Source organism: Procambarus clarkii, chromosome 61 (assembly GCF_040958095.1).
Source record: "Procambarus clarkii isolate CNS0578487 chromosome 61, FALCON_Pclarkii_2.0, whole genome shotgun sequence".
NCBI lineage: Eukaryota > Metazoa > Arthropoda > Malacostraca > Decapoda > Cambaridae > Procambarus > Procambarus clarkii.
In genome coordinates, this window is record NC_091210.1 from 23,434,375 (window position 1) to 23,448,101 (window position 13,727).

Here is a 13,727-nt window from a genome sequence, read left to right on the forward strand (position 1 = left end):
TTTGATTTCCGCGTTACTAGTGAAAGTTGTAAGAGTTGTTAATTTAACGTAAATGTTACCTTGTTATTAACGTAAATGTTATTGTGTTATTAACGTAAATCAATTGTTATTGATTGTTGATCGTCCGTAACGGAGTGTTAACGTAAGGATTAATTTGAGGAAGGGTGTTGGAGTTGCCAGTGAACCCATTAGTTATTGTTGTCATTGAAAGACTACTGATTTGATTGCATTGCAACCGCTGTTGCAGGTGTAGACTGCACTGAGGCGTAGAACAGTTAGGAGGTTACTGGAGACGTATTTCAGAACCTACTGTGTCATTTGTTGTAATTGTGATTATAGATCTGTTAGTTCTTGCTTGCTTGTTGATTCCTCTGTGGTCACGCTTATGTTCGAGTTAGTTCATTATGCAGTCCGATGGGCTGGTGTCTAGCTGTCATTGATAAGTGTCACAGGAAGGATTTCGAGTAACGTCATTGACATTTCTTTTGTTTTGTTGTAGTAGTTAGTACTTTATTGAATAAACTAAGTTGTTATGGTTAACACTGTCTTTTCGTTACACCCCCACACATTATTATTGTTATGCAAATGTTCTTCACACTCGACTAAAATTGAGACTAATTTTCTGAGCTTTGGATCAAATATACGGCACCACACAACAATAAATTATTGTTGTGAGAGCCCGTGACCTACTCGTTAGATTCGCTTCGGCGATTGGCGAAGGTCGGCGGCCTAAGTGGGGGGGATTTCAATTTTCATTGGGGTCTCGGCGTTTGCTCGCGCCTAGTCAATTGTTCATACATGGTCCCAAAGTGAGGAATGAGCTGGTTACTACACTGGTGTGTTAGCTAAGCAAGTCCTTCCTCAGGCGACCTAGTTGAATATCACGACAGGAATAAAGGTTAAAGAATAAAGAAAGTTCTTAGAAATTTTCCGAGCTAAAATTCCTTATACCAATTTTAATTTATTCCAAAACTTCTCACAAGTTAATAAAAACCAAACGCTCACAGCGTGGCGCCCAAGGTGGGGCCGTAGACTTTTGATTCATAATCAGAAAAGTAAGATTCGTCAAGTTGAGAAACCTGTGAAGAAAGGTGTGCAGAACATTGCAGAACAATATTGCTGTGGGTGTGTATGTTGTCGGTTAGCAGGATTAGGTACACACACACCACACACACAGAATGGATGAGGATTATAGAAAGAAGTACGTATATCTGTATGTGACTAAGTATGGCGTGCTGCCAAAGGATAGAAACAGTCGTACAGATGAGGAATGTAGGCGGTATGTTGAGGACCATAATGCCTATGTACGGCGTCTATGTCTAGAAAGAGCAAACAGAAGTGATCTAGGGGACAAGGGAGTTCCCCTAGCCGACCGTGGTATAGTCGGTATGTCAGGGGGTGTGGGATTGAGTCCACCCCAGGAGAAGGAAGGGGAGTCGCGACCCCAGCCTAGGCTAAGGACTGATTCCTTGGGCCACAGAAACGTTTCATTGGAAGTAGTCAATCAGATACCAGAACAACCTCTCAGGAGGGGGACTGAACAACCCCAGGAGGAAATTACTTTAGAGTACCTAGCAGCTCAAGCTGATGCTATGAAACTGCAAAGAGAGGATAAGGCCAAATTTGTGGCTTACATGTGGAATGCCCACCACGAGAGATTGACTAGATTGGAAATTGCAAGAGTGCAATCCGAGGCAAGGACGGGGAGTCAAGCCCCTCTTGCCGCGCCAAGCTCAGAGGTACAGGCGCTGGAAGTAGAGATACCTCCTCTATTGCCAAGAGAGGAGAAGATCGATCCTAGGGATGCATACCTAGATCGATGTGTGACGAAGGTTGAAAGGTTTACTCAAGCTCCAAGTAAGGGAGCCAAACCTAAAGTAAGTCTAAGGGACACCAACAGAAACCCAAGGTTAAGGGACCCCGGTGCTTCACATGCAACATGGCAGGTCACCGAGCAGCTAAGTGCCCGAGCAGCACTAGGCTTAAGACTAAGAAGGTGACCAAGGTGCACGTTACAGGCATGAGTACTGTGGGAGGTGATGCCCTAAGAGACACACTCGAGTTAACTAGAGGAAGAGTTAATGGGCAATGGACGAGTGTCTTTCGAGACCGGGGTGCTACAGTTAACATGGTCAGGAGCAGTTTGGTTGAGCCTGAGAGCAGAACAGGTCGAACCCTCCGTGTCCAGTACCCAGATGGCACTGGTAAGGACATGGAAGAAGTGTCCGTGTTGGTAGACACCCCATATATCAAAGGTAAGATCAAAGCTGCGCTAAGTAGAAAGGCAGTGTATGGACTTTTGATAGGTAATACTCCTAGTATAGGGAACCAGGTGGGTCTGTCCTGTGGAAATGACCCAGAGGAAACAGGAACAGGTGAGAGGAAGGTTAAACTCGCTGGCGTTGACACCAAGCGTCAGCCGGCCGGTCGAGCAGAGATCACCGCCGCCCAGACAGAAGAAGAGAGGCAGCAGGTGAAAGGAAACCGGAGCCATCCTCCTCTCCCTATTGCACAGAAAACGAGAACTGATTCAGAGGGACTCAGATGGGTATCACCAGCTGACGGCGATGTCACACGGCCGCCAGCTGAGGAAGTCAAGGTCGCCTCTTATCAGGCGAAAGATCAGGTGCATGAGGTAAAAGGAAAAAAAAGCAATTTTCCTTCTTTCATTTCACAGAAAACTGGGGTGAGCCCAGTGAGATGGGTGTGGCCCGGATCAGGTGATCCCGCCACAACCTGTCGACCAGCCCGGCCCGCGAGGGTTACCACCACTCAGGAGAGTAAACGTCTGCTTGATGTTACCAGTGGTGAGGCTAAGGTAGCTGTGGTTCCCACAAGTGGAGTGGATATTCTGGACCAATCTTTCAGGCTGTTGGAAGAACGTTCAGACAAACGAACGGTCGCTGAGAGATTGAAGAACGAGCAGGTCAGTGACCAAGTGCTCAGTGAGGGGCGAGGTTTGACAGCTGCTGAAGAGGCCTCAGCCCAGTCAACTCAGTCGGTATAGCAACCCGGTCTGAGAGTGACAGACAGACAGGAAGAAAGACCCTGTCATCGGGAAGTCAAGACAGTCTGCTAACTGTCGGGATTGTGTCGGTAGGGTAGGGAAGGTGTTGAGTCTGTACTTCATTGGTAAGTCCATCCCAGTGTGCTACCTATTGTGTCCAGTATGACACAGACCTGTGGGGCGAGAGTGTGAAGGGACTGAGGAAGGGAAGCTGCGAGGCGTTCAGCCGGCTTAACCTGGACCCAGAACCTGAGCACGACCGCACTATGGTCAGGAAGTACCACCCTGGACGAGCCAGTGACGTCACATCTTGTCCCGCCAGCCACCGACGTCAACAGAAAACGGATGAATCACCACTACCACCCAGCCGCCGTGCACTTAATTAAGAGCCAAGTGTAAGTGGCTGGTGATTTTTAGATGAAATTTTCCTCCGGGAAATTTTATCTTTTTGGTGGGGAGTTATGTGAGGAGGTGGTTCACCAGCTCACTTACAATAGTGCTCTTATGCCTGTGGGAGCCAGTACACTTGTTAGGTGCACTTGTTAAGTGGGCGGACTTAAGTTTTGTACCAGCAACCGAAACATCTAGTGGTTGGGCTCATGTGAGAGCCCCAGTCATCAGCAGTCCATATATGTTACCCTGGCCGGGGTGGCATGTCTGTGGACAGTGCTAGAGGTGATAGCATCATCTCATTGTATGGCATGGAGCCAGACAACTTTGCGCGCGAACGGCTAGGCCGCAGGCGTGGGTAGACATGTGGGGTCCCACGCTCGCCGGCCACTTGAGTGGTTGTCATGGAAACCAGCCGCCATCTTAGTAAACATCTTGAGCCGCCATGCTGGTCGGCCATCTTGGAGCTGCCCTAGGGGCTATGCTACACCGTCGCTGATTGGATGAGAGGGGTAGGCCGCTGTATGCCTTCCTCTCATTGGTTATTCCGAGAAGGACGCGGGAATAGCCGTTGTGTAGCATCATTCTGAACTCAGCCGCCACCTTGTCAAGACGTTCCTGTACTCAATTCGGCCAAATTGATGTATAGGGCGTCGTGGTGGCTGGACTACAACTGCTGATGCTTCCTGCTTCACCTACGACATCGGTCGTCACAGAATCCGGCCGAAGTCGTCGCTTGGAGGGGTTTAAGACATTATTGTATGCAGGGTAGAAGTACAGTGATCTGGGATCGTGGGGGAATGTGCATACGAGCAGCAACAGACTCGTAGATCCCATACCAGTGATGATTAGACTTGCTAGTGCTCTGTAGCAGTCGATGGGAACGGGGAAATTCATGTCAGTGTTAAGGCAATTTCCCATGTTGGTGTGAGACGCTATCGTTGGGCGTGTCACCTGGGTATGAACGCTTCACTTCACCGGGGAGTCGAGGGTGCGAACTCAGCCGTGTTGAGTGGGAGGGGTTCGAGTGTGCGCCAATTTTCCGTATAAGTACTACGGTCAGGAACTACCGCCGCCTACGCCACCCGGAGCGAGCCAGCCACCTATAGCGGGGTGCCTGATGTATGGGAATGGTGTGTAAAGCCGGCAGTGTGAATGAGTAAGTACCTATGTGTGTTTCGGTGATTAGTAGTCTCTAAAGCTTGAATTCGAGGTCAAGTGTTCCGTCACATTGTCACGCAGCACCTGTTCAGGTGGAGTGAATTGTGGGCGAGGAGATTAATCACCTGTGTTGTCATCTTGTCAGTCCAGAGGGACTTGGTGTACACAGACGTACAGTGTGTGTGTGTGTGGGTACACACGGGGAACAGGATACATAGTTTAGCCAAGGACTGAGAAGGTGTCCAAGTAATAATTCTTTTATTTCATTGTGGTAATCATTTTTGATCGTCCGTGGGACGGAGTGATATCATTTCCATGTGTGGTCTTGCAGGTGTGGAATTCCAACACTGAGCGCTCAGGTATGTGTAACGCCAGTGATTCCTGGCAATGATTATTGTGGAGTGTGCCACAGTGTGGCTTAAATTTCTTGTAGTGTTCCCAGGGCCGTGACAAGTGTGATTTATATATATATATATTTATATATATATATTGTGGTTGCAGTATTAATTAACGTAATTTTGGTGAGGTTTGGTGAGTGACGAGGCCGTCTAGAGAGACCGCCCCCGCTCTGTCGAGTAACGTAACTCTCGAGTGTTTATCGGCATGCGTGACCGATAAATCACTCACCCATGTGATTTAAGGAGTGTGAGATTCTCCTTAGTGTTCCCAATAACGTTTGATAGCTGTAGGCTACATGTGTCAGCGGTAATTATATATATATATATAATCGTAGTGTCACGGTGCCCAGTGTTAATGTGTTATTTACTGTGTGGTGATTGCAATATATTGACCTATGTTCTAGGGGTCATTTGCAGCAGTAAGTAAGTAAGTGTGTGCAGTATCCTAATATTTGGAAATTAGAGTACTTGCCGTGTGTGTTATTGCAAAGGGGGTTGTTATTTGATGGTGATTGTTGCTAGTGTTGAGCAATCACCGTATGTGATTGCAGTTCAGTAAAACCATTGTGGGGCAGTGTTCTAGAGGATTCATGTCCTGTATGTTATTTTGCTAGATTCTGCAGTATTGTCATAGCAACCGGATTGTAACGTAAATCACTGTGATTTGTTAGTGTGATTTGTCATTGTCGTGGGGAACTCGGCTGTAAACGAGTACTTGGATATACATATATTCTCCTGGTTATCTGGTAGGACATCGAAGTCCAGTATTCAGTGAGGTGATTGCGAGGCAATTAATATAACGTAACCAAGGGAACGCCCATTGCTTTAAGAGAATTTGTTCTTTGACAATTTGAGTAACGTAGAATGCGTTTGGGTTAATTTACTTTCCTGTAAGCAGCTACGGTAGTCTCGAGGAGCCTAGCCATCAGCCAGATAAGAATTAGAGTATTGTCTGTCGTAATTAACGGTCAGTGGGCCGGGTAATTTACGTGTTTCAGGAAGTCAAAGTAATTAATCTCGATCCTTGTTTGATCGACTCACACGAAGGCTACATTGTTCCATTAACGTAACGTCGTTATCTGCCCGGAAGTACCGGCATTTGATTGACTCGTGAGAGGAGTAACGTCATTTTAGAATAACGTAAACGTGGGGCTAATTACTGTTATTAGCCGAGTGAATTGGTCTGAGTATGGAAGGCTCAGACGGAATTCGTACCTTAATGTAAATTGCTGAGCCAGTGTGAAAGGTTGCGTATTTTAATTTTTTAATTATTGATCTTGAGGATAGTAATTAATTACTCTAAAGGTAATCACGAGTGATTACCGTTCTCTTAGCACTTTGGACATTGCAAATCAGAGTTTACCATCGCTGAGTGATTAGTAACCGATTAACGTAAATTAACGTAACTAGTAAAGAGATTAATCAGCTGTCTGGAAGTACAGAAATTAATGGGATTTTCTCACTGAATGCTCGACGGGTAGAGTGTTGTTTGATTTCCGCGTTACTAGTGACAGTTGTAAGAGTTGTTAATTTAACGTAAATGTTACCTTGTTATTAACGTAAATGTTATTGTGTTATTAACGTAAATCAATTGTTATTGATTGTTGATCGTCCGTGGGACGGAGTGTTAACGTAAGGATTAATTTGAGGAAGGGTGCTGGAGTTGCCAGCGAACCCATTAGTTATTGTTGTCATTGAAAGACTACTGATTTGATTGCATTGCAACCGCTGTTGCAGGAGTAGACTGCACTGAGGCGTAGAACAGTTAGGAGGTTACTGGAGACGTATTTCAGAACCTACTGTGTCATTTGTTGTAATTGTGATTATAGATCTGTTAGTTCTTGCTTGCTTGTTTATTCCTCTGTGGTCACGCTTATGTTCGAGTTAGTTCATTATGCAGTCCGAGGGGCTGGTGTCTAGCTGTCATTGATAGTGTCACAGGAAGGATTTCGAGTAACGTCATTGACATTTCTTTTGTTTTGTTGTAGTAGTTAGTACTTTATTGAATAAACTAAGTTGTTATGGTTAACACTGTCTTTTCGTTACACCCCCACACATTATTATTGTTATGCAAATGTTCTTCACACTCGACTAAAATTGAGACTAATTTTCTGAGCTTTGGATCAAATATACGGCACCACACAACAATAAATTATTGTTGTGAGAGCCCGTGACCTACTCGTTAGATTCGCTTCGGCGATTGGCGAAGGTCGGCGGCCTAAGTTGGGGGGATTTCAATTTTCATTGGAGTCTCGGCGTTTGCTCGCGCCTAGTCAATTGTTCATACATGGTCCCAAAGTGAGGAATGAGCTGGTTACTACACTGGTGTGTTAGCTAAGCAAGTCCTTCCTCAGGCGACCTAGTTGAATATCACGACAGGAATAAAGGTTAAAGAATAAAGAAAGTTCTTAGAAATTTTCCGAGCTAAAATTCCTTATACCAATTTTAATTTATTCCAAAACTTCTCACAAGTTAATAAAAACCAAACTCTCACATATAGATGAGTTGTTTTATCAACTCAAGCTAGTTAGAAAGTAAAGGAAGTACCTAAGCAAACATTAGTTGTGGGAGATTCCCAGATAAGGTATTTGGATAGAACGTTTTGTGCTAGAGATAGGGGGAACAGGTTAAGGGTTTGCTATCCCGGAGCTGGCATTGGTGATATTATAAACAACATGAATGATATTTTGGCTGGTAATGGGAACAATCCCATTATTTGCATTAGCGTGGGAGGAAATGATGTTGGTCGAGTCAGGAGTGAGGAACTGATTCAGAGGTATAAAACAGCCATAGAGTTAGTTAGGAGCAAGGGAGGAATCCCGATCATAAGAACATAAGAACATAAGAACAAAGGTAACTGCAGAAGGCCTATTGGCCCATACGAGGCAGCTCCTATTCTATAACCACCCAATCCCACTCATATACTTGTCCAACCCGTGCTTGAAACAATCGAGGGACCCCACCTCCACAATGTTACGCGGCAATTGGTTCCACAAATCAACAACCCTGTTACTGAACCAGTATTTACCCAAGTCTTTCCTAAATCTAAACTTATCCAATTTATATCCATTGTTTCGTGTTCTGTCCTGTGTTGATACTTTTAATACCCTATTAATATCCCCCCGGTTATGTCCATTCATCCACTTGTAAACCTCTATCATGTCACCCCTAACTCTTCGCCTTTCCAGTGAATGCAACTTAAGCTTTGTTAATCTTTCTTCATATGAAAGATTTCTAATTTGGGGAATTAACTTAGTCATCCTACGCTGGACACGTTCAAGTGAATTTATATCCATTCTATAATATGGCGACCAAAACTGAACTGCATAATCTAAATGGGGCCTAACTAGAGCAAGATATAGCTTGAGAACCACACCAGGTGTCTTGTTACTAACGCTGCGATTAATAAATCCAAGTGTCCGATTTGCCTTATTACGAACATTTATGCATTGATCCTTTTGTTTTAAATTCTTACTAATCATAACTCCCAGATCCCTTTCGCAATCCGACTTCGCAATCACAACACCATCTAGCTCGTATCTTGTAACTCTATCATCATTACCTAACCTCAGAACTTTACATTTATCAGCATTAAACTGCATCTGCCAATCCTTTGACCATTTCAAAACCCTATCTAGATCAACTTGAAGTGATAGTGAGTCCTCCTCCGAATTAATTTCCCTACCGATTTTCGTATCATCGGCAAATTTGCAAATGTTGCTACTCAAACCTGAATCTAAATCATTTATATATATTATAAACAACAGAGGTCCCAGGACAGAGCCTTGAGGCACTCCACTTACAACATTTTCCCACTCTGACTTGATTCCATTTATACTAACTCTCTGTTTCCTTTGGTATAGCCATGCCCTAATCCAGCTTAATATAGCACCCCCAATACCATGAGACTCTATTTTTTTAATCAGTCTTTCATGTGGCACTGTATCAAAAGCTTTGCTAAAGTCAAGGTATACAACATCGCAATCCTTACCACTATCAACTGCCTCAACAATGCTAGAATAAAAAGATAACAAATTTGTTAAACATGAACGGCCATTTATAAAACCATGTTGCGACTCAATTATTAATTTATGTTTTTCAAGATGAAGACGAATTTTATTTGCTATTATAGATTCGAGTAACTTTCCCACAATAGACGTTAGGCTAATTGGTCGATAGTTAGACGCAAGTGATCTATCTCCTTTCTTAAAAACTGGTATCACATTAGCAACTTTCCAAAACTCTGGCACTCTGCCTGACTCTATTGATTTATTAAATATGGTTGACAGTGGGTCACAAAGCTCCTCTTTGCATTCTTTAAGCACCCTAGCAAACACTTCATCCGGTCCTGGGGATTTGTTTGGTTTGAGTTTTACTATTTGTTTAAGAACATCCTCCCTGGTAACTGCTAAACTCGTCAACCTGTCCTCGTCCCCACCCACATAGACTTGTTCGGCTGAAGGCATATTGTTAAGTTCCTCTTTAGTAAATACAGATACAAAATATTTATTAAAAATACTACTCATCTCTTCATCACTATCTGTTATTTGACCTGTCTCAGTTTTTAATGGACCTATCCTTTCCCTAGTCTTAGTACGATATAACTGAAAAAACCCTTTAGGATTTGTCTTTGCTTGCCCTGCTATGCGAACTTCATAGTTTCTTTTTGCTTTCCTTATCTCTTTTTTAACATTTCTAACCAGTTGTACGAATTCCTGTTCTAAAGTGACCTCCCCATTTTTAATCCTTTTGTACCAAGCTCTCTTTTTACCTATAAGGTTCTTCAAATTCTTTGTTATCCACTTTGGGTCATTAGTATACGATCTATTCAATTTGTATGGTATACTACGTTCCTGTGCTTTGTTTAGAATATTCTTAAATAAGTTATATATTGAATCCACATCGAAATCCCCATTTAAGTCACCTATCGCTGGGTTCATGTCTCGCTCCAAGACCGGCCCACACCCCATACCCAAGCCTTTCCAATCAATTTGACCCAAAAAATTTCTTAGGCTATTAAAATCAGCTTTTCGAAAATCTGGCACTTTAACAGAATTTTCTCCTACTGGTCTATTCCATCATATGATCACCATAGAAGATCATATGTGGCATTCTTCCAAGAAAGGGAGTGGGAAATGAATGGATATCGAGGGCACTTGGTGTCAATTGCCGGCTGGAAAGATATTGCAAATCAAATGCAATATCTTTCATAGACAACTGGGAACACTTCTATGGAAGAAATGAAATGTATGCTCGTGATGGGGTGCATCTATCGAGAGCTGGGGTTGTTGCTGTTGCGAACTCGCTAGAAGAAGTGGTTAGAGGTGTTTGTTTGGGTTTAAACTGTTAGTAGATAGAGGTATGGGAATTGATTTGGAAGAAGGAGGTAATAAAAGTATGTGTTTGTGGGAGAAAGGAATTGGCAAAACGATCAGGGAAAGAGAAGGTCCGCAAAATAACAATTCACTTAGGGTATATTACACTAACAGTAGAAGTCTAAGAAATAAAATTAACGAATTAAATGCTCTTGTCTGCACAGAAAAAATAGATATTATTGCACTTACCGAAACGTGGATGAATGTAGAAAATAGAGAACTATTAGCTGAATAGTTCTGGAAAGGCGAAGAGTTAGGGGTGACATGATAGAGGTTTACAAGTGGATGAATGGACATAACCGGGGGGATATTAATAGGGTATTAAAAGTATCAACACAGGACAGAACACGAAACAATGGATATAAATTGGATAAGTTTAGATTTAGGAAAGACTTGGGTAAATACTGGTTCAGTAACAGGGTTGTTGATTTGTGGAACCAATTGCCGCGTAACATTGTGGAGGTGGGGTCCCTCGATTGTTTCAAGCACGGGTTGGACAAGTATATGAGTGGGATTGGGTGGTTATAGAATAGGAGCTGCCTCGTATGGGCCAATAGGCCTTCTGCAGTTACCTTTGTTCTTATGTTCTTATGTTCTTAATATCAAATATATGGATTTAAACTATTTCACACAGATAGATATATTAGACGAGGAGGTGGAGTAGCCATATATGTTAGGGACAATTTGAAATGTAGTCTCAAAGAGGGAATCAAAACAGAGCCACACACAGAAACTATTTGGATTGAATTAAACGAAAAAGCTAATAATATTATAATAGGAGTAATATATAGGCCACCAAATTTAGACAGAATGGAAGCAAAGCATCTATGGGATGAAATATCTAGAGCATCTAGATCTAACAGTATTTATGTCATGGGTGACTTTAATTTTAGCGGAATAAACTGGTTGAACAAAACAGGGAATAGTGAAGCAGAAGATTTTCTAGAATTAATTGACGATTGCTTTCTTACGCAACACATTAAGGAACCAACACGGGAAAATAATATTTTAGATTTAGTGTTAACTAACAGGGAAACGCAAATTAATGACATCGAAATAGGGAGTGAGCTAGGGAGCAGTGATCACAAAGAAATCAGATTTAGCATAGAATGGAATAGACCAGTAGGAGAAAATTCTGTTAAAGTGCCAGATTTTCGAAAAGCTGATTTTAATAGCCTAAGAAATTTTTTGGGTCAAATTGATTGGAAAGGCTTGGGTATGGGGTGTGGGCCGGTCTTGGAGCGAGACATGAACCCAGCGATAGGTGACTTAAATGGGGATTTCGATGTGGATTCAATATATAACTTATTTAAGAATATTCTAAACAAAGCACAGGAACGTAGTATACCATACAAATTGAATAGATCATATACTAACGACCCAAAGTGGATAACAAAGAATTTGAAGAACCTTATAGGTAAAAAGAGAGCTTGGTACAAAAGGATTAAAAATGGGGAGGTCACTTTAGAACAGGAATTCGTACAACTGGTTAGAAATGTTAAAAAAGAGATAAGGAAAGCAAAAAGAAACTATGAAGTTCGCATAGCAGGGCAAGCAAAGACAAATCCTAAAGGGTTTTTTCAGTTATATCGTACTAAGACTAGGGAAAGGATAGGTCCATTAAAAACTGAGACAGGTCAAATAACAGATAGTGATGAAGAGATGAGTAGTATTTTTAATAAATATTTTGTATCTGTATTTACTAAAGAGGAACTTAACAATATGCCTTCAGCCGAACAAGTCTATGTGGGTGGGGACGAGGACAGGTTGACGAGTTTAGCAGTTACCAGGGAGGATGTTCTTAAACAAATAGTAAAACTCAAACCAAACAAATCCCCAGGGCCGGATGAAGTGTTTGCTAGGGTGCTTAAAGAATGCAAAGAGGAGCTTTGTGACCCACTGTCAACCATATTTAATAAATCAATAGAGTCAGGCAGAGTGCCAGAGTTTTGGAAAGTTGCTAATGTGATACCAGTTTTTAAGAAAGGAGATAGATCACTTGCGTCTAACTATCGACCAATTAGCCTAACGTCTATTGTGGGAAAGTTACTCGAATCTATAATAGCAAATAAAATTCGTCTTCATCTTGAAAAACATAAATTAATAATTGAGTCGCAACATGGTTTTATAAATGGCCGTTCATGTTTAACAAATTTGTTATCTTTTTATTCTAGCATAGTTGAGGCAGTTGATAGTGGTAAGGATTGCGATGTTGTATACCTTGACTTTAGCAAAGCTTTTGATACAGTGCCACATGAAAGACTGATTAAAAAAATAGAGTCTCATGGTATTGGGGGTGCTATATTAAGCTGGATTAGGGCATGGCTATACCAAAGGAAACAGAGAGTTAGTATAAATGGAATCAAGTCAGAGTGGGAAAATGTTGTAAGTGGAGTGCCTCAAGGCTCTGTCCTGGGACCTCTGTTGTTTATAATATATATAAATGATTTAGATTCAGGTTTGAGTAGCAACATTTGCAAATTTGCCGATGATACGAAAATCGGTAGGGAAATTAATTCGGAGGAGGACTCACTATCACTTCAAGTTGATCTAGATAGGGTTTTGAAATGGTCAAAGGATTGGCAGATGCAGTTTAATGCTGATAAATGTAAAGTTCTGAGGTTAGGTAATGATGATAGAGTTACAAGATACGAGCTAGATGGTGTTGTGATTGCGAAGTCGGATTGCGAAAGGGATCTGGGAGTTATGATTAGTAAGAATTTAAAACAAAAGGATCAATGCATAAATGTTCGTAATAAGGCAAATCGGACACTTGGATTTATTAATCGCAGCGTTAGTAACAAGACACCTGGTGTGGTTCTCAAGCTATATCTTGCTCTAGTTAGGCCCCATTTAGATTATGCAGTTCAGTTTTGGTCGCCATATTATAGAATGGATATAAATTCACTTGAACGTGTCCAGCGTAGGATGACTAAGTTAATTCCCCAAATTAGAAATCTTTCATATGAAGAAAGATTAACAAAGCTTAAGATGCATTCACTGGAAAGGCGAAGAGTTAGGGGTGACATGATAGAGGTTTACAAGTGGATGAATGGACATAACCGGGGGGATATTAATAGGGTATTAAAAGTATCAACACGGGACAGAACACGAAACAATGGATATAAATTGGATAAGTTTAGATTTAGGAAAGACTTGGGTAAATACTGGTTCAGTAACAGGGTTGTTGATTTGTGGAACCAATTGCCGCGTAACATTGTGGAGGTGGGGTCCCTCGATTGTTTCAAGCACGGGTTGGACAAGTATATGAGTGGGATTGGGTGGTTATAGAATAGGAGCTGCCTCGTATGGGCCAATAGGCCTTCTGCAGTTACCTTTGTTCTTATGTTCTTATTTAACATTAATTCTTTTTTGCGTTGAGTATCGATATTTGAA